This window comes from Somniosus microcephalus, unplaced genomic scaffold (assembly GCF_052327205.1).
Source record: "Somniosus microcephalus isolate GS21.2 unplaced genomic scaffold, FLI_Smic_1.0 unresolved_chr9, whole genome shotgun sequence".
Classification (NCBI taxonomy): domain Eukaryota; kingdom Metazoa; phylum Chordata; class Chondrichthyes; order Squaliformes; family Somniosidae; genus Somniosus; species Somniosus microcephalus.
This window is the reverse complement of record NW_028225187.1, coordinates 12,563,038-12,573,732: the sequence shown is the minus strand read 5'-3', so window position 1 is coordinate 12,573,732 and position 10,695 is coordinate 12,563,038.

Sequence of the window (10,695 nt, the reverse complement as noted above, 5' to 3'; positions counted from 1 at the left end):
CGAAAAGATACACTTCTCTTTATTAAAAGTTAAACCAACTTTTTCCGCAGCTTGAAGGAATCTTTCTAAATTAGAATCATGCTCCACCCTTGATTTACCACACACCGTGATATCATCTAAATATGAAAAGGTGTCAGAGAGAGAGTTATCACTTATAAAAGCATCCATTGCCCGTTGAAAACAAGCAACACCATTAGTAACACCAAATGGTATTCGGCAAAACTGATACAGCTTTCCACCAGCCTCAAAGGCTGCATATGGTTGATCCCTCTTAACAATAGGAATCTGATGATAAGCACTCTTTAAATCAATAGTGCTAAAAACTTATACTGAGATACTTTGTTGATAAGCTCATCAATCTTAGGCAAAGGGTACGCATCTAATTGAGTATACCTATGAATAGTTTGAGAGTAGTCTATCACCATTCGTTTCTTATGCCTCTCGTTAGTGGTGACAACTACCTGAGCCCGCCAAGGCGAACAACTAGGTTCAATGATTCCTTCCAATAAAAGACGTTGGACTTCAGAATTAATAAATTCTCTATCCTGACTGCTATACCTTCTTGACTTGGTAGCAATTGGCTTACAATCCGGCATCAAATTGGAAAAAAGTGATAATGGAGAAATGGATAAAGAAGTTAATCCACAAATGGATAAGGGTGGCTTAGTCCCTCCAAACGAAAGACTGAGACTCTCGTGTAATTTAAGCACATCATGACCAATCAAAATATCCGCACAAAGATTAGGCAAAACAGATAGACGTATATCAGTATACGTATTACCTAGAAGAATCAATTTCACAAGGCAACAACCAGCTACTTGTGAAGTAAGGGTCGTCTGAGCCATACACACCTGATAAGTAACAGGCAAGATTTTCAAACACTTTTCCTTCACAAACTGAAGACTTATAAAACTCTCGGTACTGCCCGTATCTATGCGAGCCTTCACTTCTAACCCATTAACTTGGGCCGTAACTATAGCTTTGTTTAGGCCATGAGCAAATGCAGCAGAAATTGATGCAATAAACGCCCTCTCTACAGGTTGAATAATCGCAGAAGAGGAGGTAATTGAACCTAATGATTTACAAACACATGCATAATGACCTCTCTTGCCGCATTTACTACATACAGCCTCCCGGGCAGGACACTTCAAACGAGGATGCCGGACGTCCCCACAAAAATAACACTTCTGAATCCTAGAGGCAACAGCCGCCGAAGTAGAAGGTGGAGCTGTTGGAGTAGAAACTATTTCAGAATCTAGTAAACCACTCCCATTAAGTCCACCTAATTCCTTTTCGTCCGGAATGGCCGAAACCATAGTCACAGGCCGATTAGAAAGAGCATAAGAATCCGAACCTCTGAGCCATATCCAATGCAGAAGCTTGCTCAAAAGCACTCTTGAGATCCAAAGTCTTATTTTCTAACAACCGCTGACGAATTGATCTAGACAGTAGTCCATTAATAAAAGCATCCCGTACCGATTCTTCCTTATATTCTTCGGCCATCACGGCTTTATAATTACAGTTAGCACTAAGGCGCCGAAGTGCTTGTAAATAAGTATCCAAAGATTCTCCCACCTGCTGCCTATGGGCAGATAGAAGGTAACGTGCAAATACCTCATTCTTTGGTTTAACAAAAATCTTCTCCAATGCAGAAATAGCCAATTCGTAAGTTTCACAGTCCAAAATATACTTATACACATCCGGAGCAATGTAGTTGATCAGCATATTCAGCTTATTCAGAGACTCTTGTTCCAACACACCCAAAACGTTTGTAAATGTACAATACCAATGTTTCCATTTATCATCCACTCCTGCAGAATTAGGCTCAGCATTGAATCGTTCTGGTTGAAGATATCGCTCCATTCTGATAAAAAGTTAATAAATTGAAATAAAGAATAGATTTGCCTTTCTAATCTAGGCTATATTAACTTTAAAAACCCAGTAGCACATCTTTCAACACCAGTCTCCAACAATGACTGGAGAGAACTGAATTTAAGATGGCCACCACAAATAACCTGACATCCACTACCAATGAGTTTACAGCATATATCTCAAGGTAGAAACAAACAACCAATTACAATACTTCTTACTAATACAGAGAACAACCACCCCATTCAACAATCACAATACTTCTTATTAAACATAGGAAATAATCACCACACCCAGCAACTCCAAATTAAAACTCATCCTTGTTTAAACCCCAATCACTGTCTCGGCCCTCCCTGTCTCTGTAACCTCCTCCGGCCCTACACTCCCCCAGCAACTCCAAATTAAACTCTCATCCTCGTTTAAACCCCATGCACTGTCTCGGCCCTCCCTGTCTCTGTAACCTCCTCCGGCCCTACACTCCCCCAGCAACTCCAAATTAAACTCTCATCCTCGTTTAAACCCCATTCACTGTCTCGGCCCTCCCTGTCTCTGTAACCTCCTCCAGCCCTACACTCCCCCAGCAACTCCAAATTAAAACTCTCATCCTCGTTTAAACCCCATTCACTGTCTCGGCCCTCCCTGTCTCTGTAACCCTCTCCAGCCCTACACTCCCCCAGCAACTCCAAATTAAAACTCATCCTCGTTTAAACCCCATTCACTGTCTCGGCCCTCCCTGTCTCTGTAACCTCCTCCGGCCCTACACTCCACCAGCAACTCCAAATTAAAATTCATCCTCGTTTAAACCCCATTCACTGTCTCGGCCCTCCCTGTCTCTCTAACCCCCTCCGGCCCTACACTCCCCCAGCAACTCCAAATTAAAACTCATCCTCGTTTAAACCCCATTCACTGTCGCGGCCCTCCCCGTCTCCGTAACCTCCTCCGGCCCTACACTCCCCCAGCAACTCCAAATTAAAACTCATCCTCGTTTAAACCCCATTCACTGTCTCGGCCCTCCCGATCTCTGTAACCTCCTCCGGCCCTACACTCCCCCAGCAACTCCAAATTAAAACTCATCCTCGTTTAAACCCCATTCACTGTCTCGGCCCTCCCGGTCTCTGTAACCTCCTCCGGACCTACACTCCCCCAGCAACTCCAAATTAAAACTCATCCTCGTTTAAACCCCATTCACTGTCTCGGCCCTCCCTGTCTCTGTAACCTCCTCCGGCACTACACTCCCCCAGCAACTCCAAATTAAAACTCATCCTTGTTTAAACCCCATTCACTGTCTCGGCCCTCCCCGTCTCTGTAACCTCCTCCGGCCCTACACTCCCCCAGCAACTCCAAATTAAACCTCTCATCCTCGTTTAAACCCCATTCAGTGTCTCGACCCTCCCTGTCTCTGTAACCTCCGCCGGCCCTACACTCACCCAGCAACTCCAAATTAAAACTCATCCTCGTTTAAACCCCATTCACTGTCTCGGCCCTCCCTGTCTCTGTAACCTCCTCCGGCCCTACACTCCCCCAGCAACTCCAAATTAATATTTTCATCCTCATTTAAACGCCATTCACTGTCTCGGCCCTCCCTGTCTCTGTAACCTCCTCCGGCCCTACACTCCCCCAGCAACTCCAAATTAAAACTCATCCTCGTTTAAACCCCATTCACTGTCTCGGCCCTCCCTGTCTCTGTAACCTCCTCCGGCCCTACACTCCCCCAGCAACTCCAAATTAAAACTCATCCTCGTTTAAACCCCATTCACTGTCTCGGCCCTCCCGGTCTCTGTAACCTCCTCCAGCCCTACACTCCCCCAGCAACTCCAAATTAAAACTCATCCTCGTTTAAACCCCATTCACTATCTCGGCCCTCCCTGTCTCTGTAACCTCCTCCGGCACTACACTCCCCCAGCAACTCCAAATTAAAACTCATCCTTGTTTAAACCCCATTCACTGTCTCGGCCCTCCCCGTCTCTGTAACCTCCTCCGGCCCTACACTCCCCCAGCAACTCCAAATTAAACCTCTCATCCTCGTTTAAACCCCATTCACTGTCTCGGCCCTCCCTGTCTCTGTAACCTCCTCCGGCCCTACACTCCCCCAGCAACTCCAAATTAATATTTTCATCCTCATTTAAACCCCATTCACTGTCTCGGCCCTCCCTGTCTCTGTAACCTCCTCCGGCCCTACACTCCCCCAGCAACTCCAAATTAAAACTCATCCTCGTTTAAACCCCATTCACTGTCTCGGCCCTCCCTGTCTCTGTAACCTCCTCCGGCCCTACACTCCCCCAGCAACTCCAAATTAAAACTCATCCTCGTTTAAACCCCATTCACTGTCGCGGCCCTCCCCGTCTCTGTAACCTCCTCCGGCCCTACACTCCCCCAGCAACTCCAAATTAAAACTCATCCTCGTTTAAACCCCATTCACTGTCTCGGCCCTCTCTGTCTCTGTAACCTCCTCCGGCACTACACTCCCCCAGCAACTCAAAATTAAAACTCATCCTCCTTTAAACCCCATTCACTGTCTCGGCCCTCCCGGTCTCTGTAACCTCCTCCGGCCCTACACTCCCCCAGCAACTCCAAATTAAAACTCATCCTCGTTTAAACCCCATTCACTGTCTCGGCCCTCCCTGTCTCTGTAACCTCCTCCGGCACTACACTCCCCCAGCAACTCCAAATTAAAACTCATTCTTGTTTAAGCCCCATTCACTGTCTCGGCCCTCCCCGTCTCTGTAACCTCCTCCGGCCCTACACTCCCCCAGCAACTCCAAATTAAACCTCTCATCCTCGTTTAAACCCCATTCAGTGTCTCGACCCTCCCTGTCTCTGTAACCTCCTCCGGCCCTACACTCACCCAGCAACTCCAAATTAAAACTCATCCTCGTTTAAACCCCATTCACTGTCTCGGCCCTCCCTGTCTCTCTAACCCCCTCCGGCCCTACACTCCTCCAGCAACTCCAAATTAAAACTCATCCTCGTTTAAACCCCATTCACTGTCTCGGCCCTCCCTGTCTCTGTAACCTCCTCCGGCCAAACACTCCCCCAGCAACTCCAAATTAATATTTTCATCCTCATTTAAACCCCATTCACTGTCTCGGCCCTCCCTGTCTCTGTAACCTCCTCCGGCCCTACACTCCCCCAGCAACTCCAAATTAAAACTCATCCTCATTTAAACCCCATTCACTGTCTCGGCCCTCCCTGTCTCTGTAACCTCCTCCGGCCCTACACTCCCCCAGCAACTCCAAATTAAAACTCATCCTCGTTTAAACCCCATTCACTGTCTCGGCCCTCCCTGTCTCTGTAACCTCCTGCGGCCCTACACTCCCCCAGCAACTCCAAATTAAAACTCATCCTCGTTTAAACCCCATTCACTGTCTCGGCCCTCCCTGTCTCTGTAACCCCCTCCGGCCTTACACTCCCCCAGCAACTCCAAATTAAACCTCTCACCTCGTTTAAACCCCATTCACTGTCTCGGCCCTCCCTGTCTCTAACCTCCTCCGGCCCTACACTCCCCCAGCAACTCCAAATTAAAACTCATCCTCGTTTAAACCCCATTCACTGTCTCGGCCCTCCCTGTCTCTGTCACCTCCTCCGGCCCTACACTCACCCAGCAACTCCAAATTAAAACTCATCCTCGTTTAAACCCCATTCACTCTCTCGGCCCTCCCTGTCTCTGTAACCTCCTCCGGCCCTGCACTCCCCCAGCAACTCCAAATTAAAACTCATCCTCGTTTAAACCCCATTCACTGTCTCGGCCCTCCCTGTCTCTGTAACCTTCTCCGGCCCTACACTCCCCCACCACCAAGATCTCTCTGTTCCTCCGACTCTGGCCTCTTGTGCATTTCACCCTCTCCTCACTCTAACCAGGACACATCTCCATGAACCCACGACAACCTCACTGCTCATTGATAGAACAAGAATCACACCCAGCTGTATATTGTGTCTGTGGATATATAGCATATTCATAAAATACCATAACTTAATATCAAAACTCAACAAATATTTCGAAATAAAAAAATATAATACCGCCACACTGTGTACAACCAAGTGAAGGACATTATGATTAATCAGTGATCATCTGCTCCATATGTCGCTGCAGAATATTCTCTACCTGTGGAATAAGACAGGTTTTGGCCTGCACTGTGTGAGAAAATCTCACCAATGGGTGCTCCCAGTGCGGAGTCTCGGCCTGCACTGTGTGAGTAAATCTCACGAATGGACGCTCCCAGTGCAGAGTCTCGGCCTGCACTGTGTGAGTAAATCTCACCAATGGGTGCTCCCAATGCAGAGCCTTGGCCTGCACAGTGTGAGAAAATCGCACCAATGGGTGCTCCCAGTGCGGAGTCTGGGCCTGTACTGTGTGAGTAAATCTCACCAATGGGTGCTCCCAGTGCAGAGTCTCGGCCTGCACTGTGTGAGTAAATCTCACCAATTGGTGCTCCCAGTGCAGTGTCTCGGCCTGCACTGTGTGAGTAAATCTCACCAATGGGTGCTCCCAGTGCAGAGTCTCGGCCTGTACTGTGAGTAAATCTCACCAATGGGTGCTCCCAGTGCAGAGTCTCGGCCTGTACTGTGTGAGTAACTCTCACCATTGGGTGCTCCCAGTGCAGAGTCTCGGCCTGCACTGTGTGATTAAATCTCACCAATGGGTGCTCCCAGTGTGGAGTATCGCCCTGCACTGTGTGAGTAAATCTCACCAATGGGTGCTCCCAGTGCAGAGTCTCGGCCTGCACAGTGTGAGTAAATCTAACCAATGGGTGCTCCCAGTGCAGAGTCAAGGTCTGCACTGTGTGAGTAAATCTACAAATGGGTGCTCCCAGTGCAGAGTCTTGGCCTGTACGGTGTGAGTACATCTCACCAATGGGTGCTCCCAGTGCGTATTCTCGGCCTGCACTGTGAGTAAATCTCACCAAAGGGTGCTCCCAGTGCACTGTCTCGCCCTGCACTGTGTGAGTAAATCTCACCAATGGGTGCTCCCAGTGCGGAGTCTCGGCCTGCACTGTGAGTAAGTCTCACCAATGGGTGCTCCCAGGGCAGAGTCTCGGCCTGCATTGTGTGAGTTAATATAACCAATCGGTGCTCCCAGTGCGGAGTCTCGGCCTGCACGGTGTGAGTAAACATCACCAATGGGCGCTCCCAGTGCGGAATCTTGGCCTGTACTGTGTGAGAAAATCTCACCAATAGGTGCTCCCAGTGCGGAGTCTCGGCCTGCACTGTGTGAGTAAATATCACGAATGGGTGCTCCCAGTGCGGAGTGTCGGCCTGCACTGTGTGAGTAAACATCACCAATGGGTGCTCCCAGTGCAGAGTCTCGGCCTGTACTGTGAGTGAATCTCACCAATGGGTGCTCCCAGTGCGGAGTCTCGGAATGTACTGTGTGAGTAAATCTCACCAATGGGTGCTCCCAGTGCAGAGTCTCGGCCTGCACTGTGTGAGTAAATCTCACCAATGGGCGCTCCCAGTGCAGAGTCTCGGCCTGCACTGTGTGAGTAAATCTCACCAATAGGCGCTCCCAGTGCAGAGTCTCGGCCTGTACTGTGTGAGTAAATCTCACCAATGGGTGCTCCCAGTGCAGAGTCTCGGCCTGTACTGTGGGAGTAATTCTCACCAATGGGTGCTCCCAGTGCAGAGTCTCGGCCTGTACTGTGTGAGTAAATCTCACCAATGGGTGCTCCCAGTGCAGAGTCTCGGCCTGCACTGTGCGAGAAAATCTCACCAATGGGTGCGCCCAGTGCAGAGTCTCGGCCTGTACTGTGTGAGTAAATCTCACCAATGGGTGCTCCCAGTGCAGAGTCTCGGCCTGTACTGTGTGAGTAATTCTCACCAATGGGTGCTCCCAGTGCAGAGTCTCGGCCTGCACTGTGTGAGTAAATCTCACCAATGGGTGCTCCCAGTGCAGAGTCTCGGCCTGTACTGTGTGAGTAAATCTCACCAATGGGTGCTCCCAGTGCAGAGTCTCGGCCTGCACTGTGAGTAAATCTCACCAATGGGTGCTCCCAGTGCAGAGTCTCGGCCTGCACTGTGTGAGTAAATCTCACCAATGGGTGCTCCCAGTGCAGAGTCCCGGTCTGCACTGTGTGAGGAAATCACACCAATGGTTGCTCCCAGTGCGGAGTCTCAGCCTGCACTGTGTGAGTAAATCTCACCAATGGGTGCTCCCAATGCAGAGTCTCGGCCTGCAATGTGTGAGTAACTCTCACCAATGGGTGCTCCCAGTGCAGAGTCTCGGCCTGTACTGAGAGTAAATCTCACCAATGGGTGCTCCCAGTGCAGAGTCTCGGCCTGCACAGTGTGAGTAAATCTCACCAATGGGTGCTTCCAGTGCAGAGTCTCGGCCTGCACAGTGTGAGTAAATCTCACCAATGGGTGCTCCCAGTGCAGAGTCTCGGCCTGTACTGTGTGAGTAAATCTCACCAATGGGTGAGGCCAGTGCGGAGTCTCGGCCTGCACTGTGTGAGTATCTCTCACCAATGGGTGCTCCCAGTGCAGAGTCTCGGCCTGCACTGTGTGAGTAAATCTCACCAATGGGTGCTCCCAGTGCGGAGTCTCGGCCTGTACTGTGTGAGTAAATCTCACCAATGGGTGCTCCCAGTGAATAGTCTCGGCCTGCAATGTGTGAGTAAATCTCACCAATGTGTGCTCCCAGTGCAGCGTCTCGGCCTGTACTGTGTGAGTAAATCTCACCAATGGGTGCTCCCAGTGCGGAGTCTCGGCCTGTACTGTGTGAGTAAATCTCACCAATGGGTGCTCCCAGTGCAGAGTCTCGGCCTGTACTGTGTGAGTAAATCTCACCAATATGTGCTCCCAGTGCAGCGTCTCGGCCTGTACTGTGTGAGTAAATCTCACCAATGGGTGCTCCCAGTTTGGAGTCTCGGCCTGTACTGTGTGAGCAAATCTCACCAATGGGTGCTCCCAGTGCAGAGTCTCGGCCTGCACTGTGAGTAAATCTCACCAATGGGTGCTCCCAGTGCAGAATCTCGGCCTGGAGTGTGTGAGTAAATCTCACCAATGGGTGCTCCCAGTGCAGAGTCTCGGCCTGCACTGTGTGTGTAAATCTCACCAATGGGTGCTCCCAGTGCAGAGTCTCGGCCTGCACTGTGTGAGTAAATCTCACCAATGGGTGCTCCCTGTGCAGAGTCTCGGCCTGCACTGTGTGAGTAAATCTCACCAATGGGTGCTCCCTGTGCAGAGTCTCGGCCTGCACAGTGTGAGTAAATCTAACCAATGGGTGCTCCCAGTGCAGAGTCTCGGTCTGCACTGTGTGAGTAAATCTCACCAATGGGTGCTCCCAGTGCAGAGTCTCGGCCTGCATTGTGTGAGTAAATCTCACCAATGGGTGCTCCCAGTGCGAAGTCTCGGCCTGCATTGTGTGAGTAAACCTCACCAATGGGTGCTCCCAGTGCAGAGTCTCGGCCTGCACTGCGAGTAAATTCCTCCAATGGGTGCTCCCAGTGCAGAGTCTTGGCCTGTACTGTGTGAGTAAATCTCACCAATGCCTGCTCCCAGTGCAGAGTCCCGGCCTGCACTGTGTGAGTAAATCTCACCAATGGGTGCTCCCAGTGCGGAGTCTCGGCCTGCACTGTGAGTAAGTCTCACCAATGGGTGCTCCCAGGGCAGAGTCTCGGCCTGTGCTGTGTGAGTAAACATCACCAATGGGCGCTCCCAGTGCGGAGTCTCGGCCTGCACTGTGTGAGTAAACATCACCAATGGGCGCTCCCAGTGCGGAGTCTCGGCCTGTACTGTGATTAAATCTCACCAATTGGTGCTCCCAGTGCGGAGTCTCGGACTGTAATGTGTGAGTAAATCTCACCAATGGGTGCTCCCAGTGCAGAGTCTCTGCCTGCACTGTGTGAGTAAATCTCACCAATGGGTGCTCCCAGTGCAGAGTCTCGGCCTGCACTGTGTGAGTAAATCTTACCAATGGGTGCTCCCAGTGCAGAGTCTCGGCCTGCACTGTGTGAGTAAATCTCACCAATGGGCGCTCCCAGTGCGGAGTTTCGGCCTGCACTGTGTGAGTAAATCTCACCAATGGGTGCACCCAATGCAGAGTCTCGGCCTGTACTGTGTGAGTAAATATCACCAATGGGTGCTCCCAATGCAGAGTCTCGGCCTGTACTGTGTGAGTAAATCTCACCAATGGGTGCTCACAGTGCAGAGTCTCGGCCTGTACTGTGTGAGTAAATCTCACCAATGGGTGCTCACAGTGCAGAGTCTCGGCCTGTACTGTGTGAGTAAATCTCACCAATGGGTGCTCCCAGTGCAGAGTCTCAGCCTGCACTGTGTGAGTATCTCTCACCAATGGGTGGTCCCAGTGCAGAGTCTCGGCCTGCACTGTGTGAGTAAATCTCACCAATGGGCGCTCCCAGTGCAGAGTCTCAGCCTGTACTGTGTGAGTAAATCTCACCAATGGGTGCTCCCAGTGCAGGGTCTCGGCCTGCACTGTGTGAGTAAATCTCACCAATGGGCGCTCCCAGTGCAGAGTCTCGGCCTGTACTGTGAGTAAATCTCACCAATGGATGCTCCCAGTGCAGAGTCTCGGCCTGCACTGTGTGAGTAAATCTCACCAATGGGCGCTCCCAGTGCAAAGTCTCGGCCTGTACTGTGAGTAAATCTCACCAATGGATGCTCCCAGTGCAGAGTCTCGGCCTGCACTGTGTGAGAAAATCTCACCAATGGGTGCTCCCAGTGCAGAGTCTCGGCCTGCACAGTGTGAGTAAATCTCACCAATGGGTGCTCCCAGTGTGGAGTCTCAGTCTGTACTGTGAGTAAATCTCACCAATGGATGCTCCCAGTGCAGAGTCTTGGCCTGTACTGTGAGTAAATCTCAACAATGGG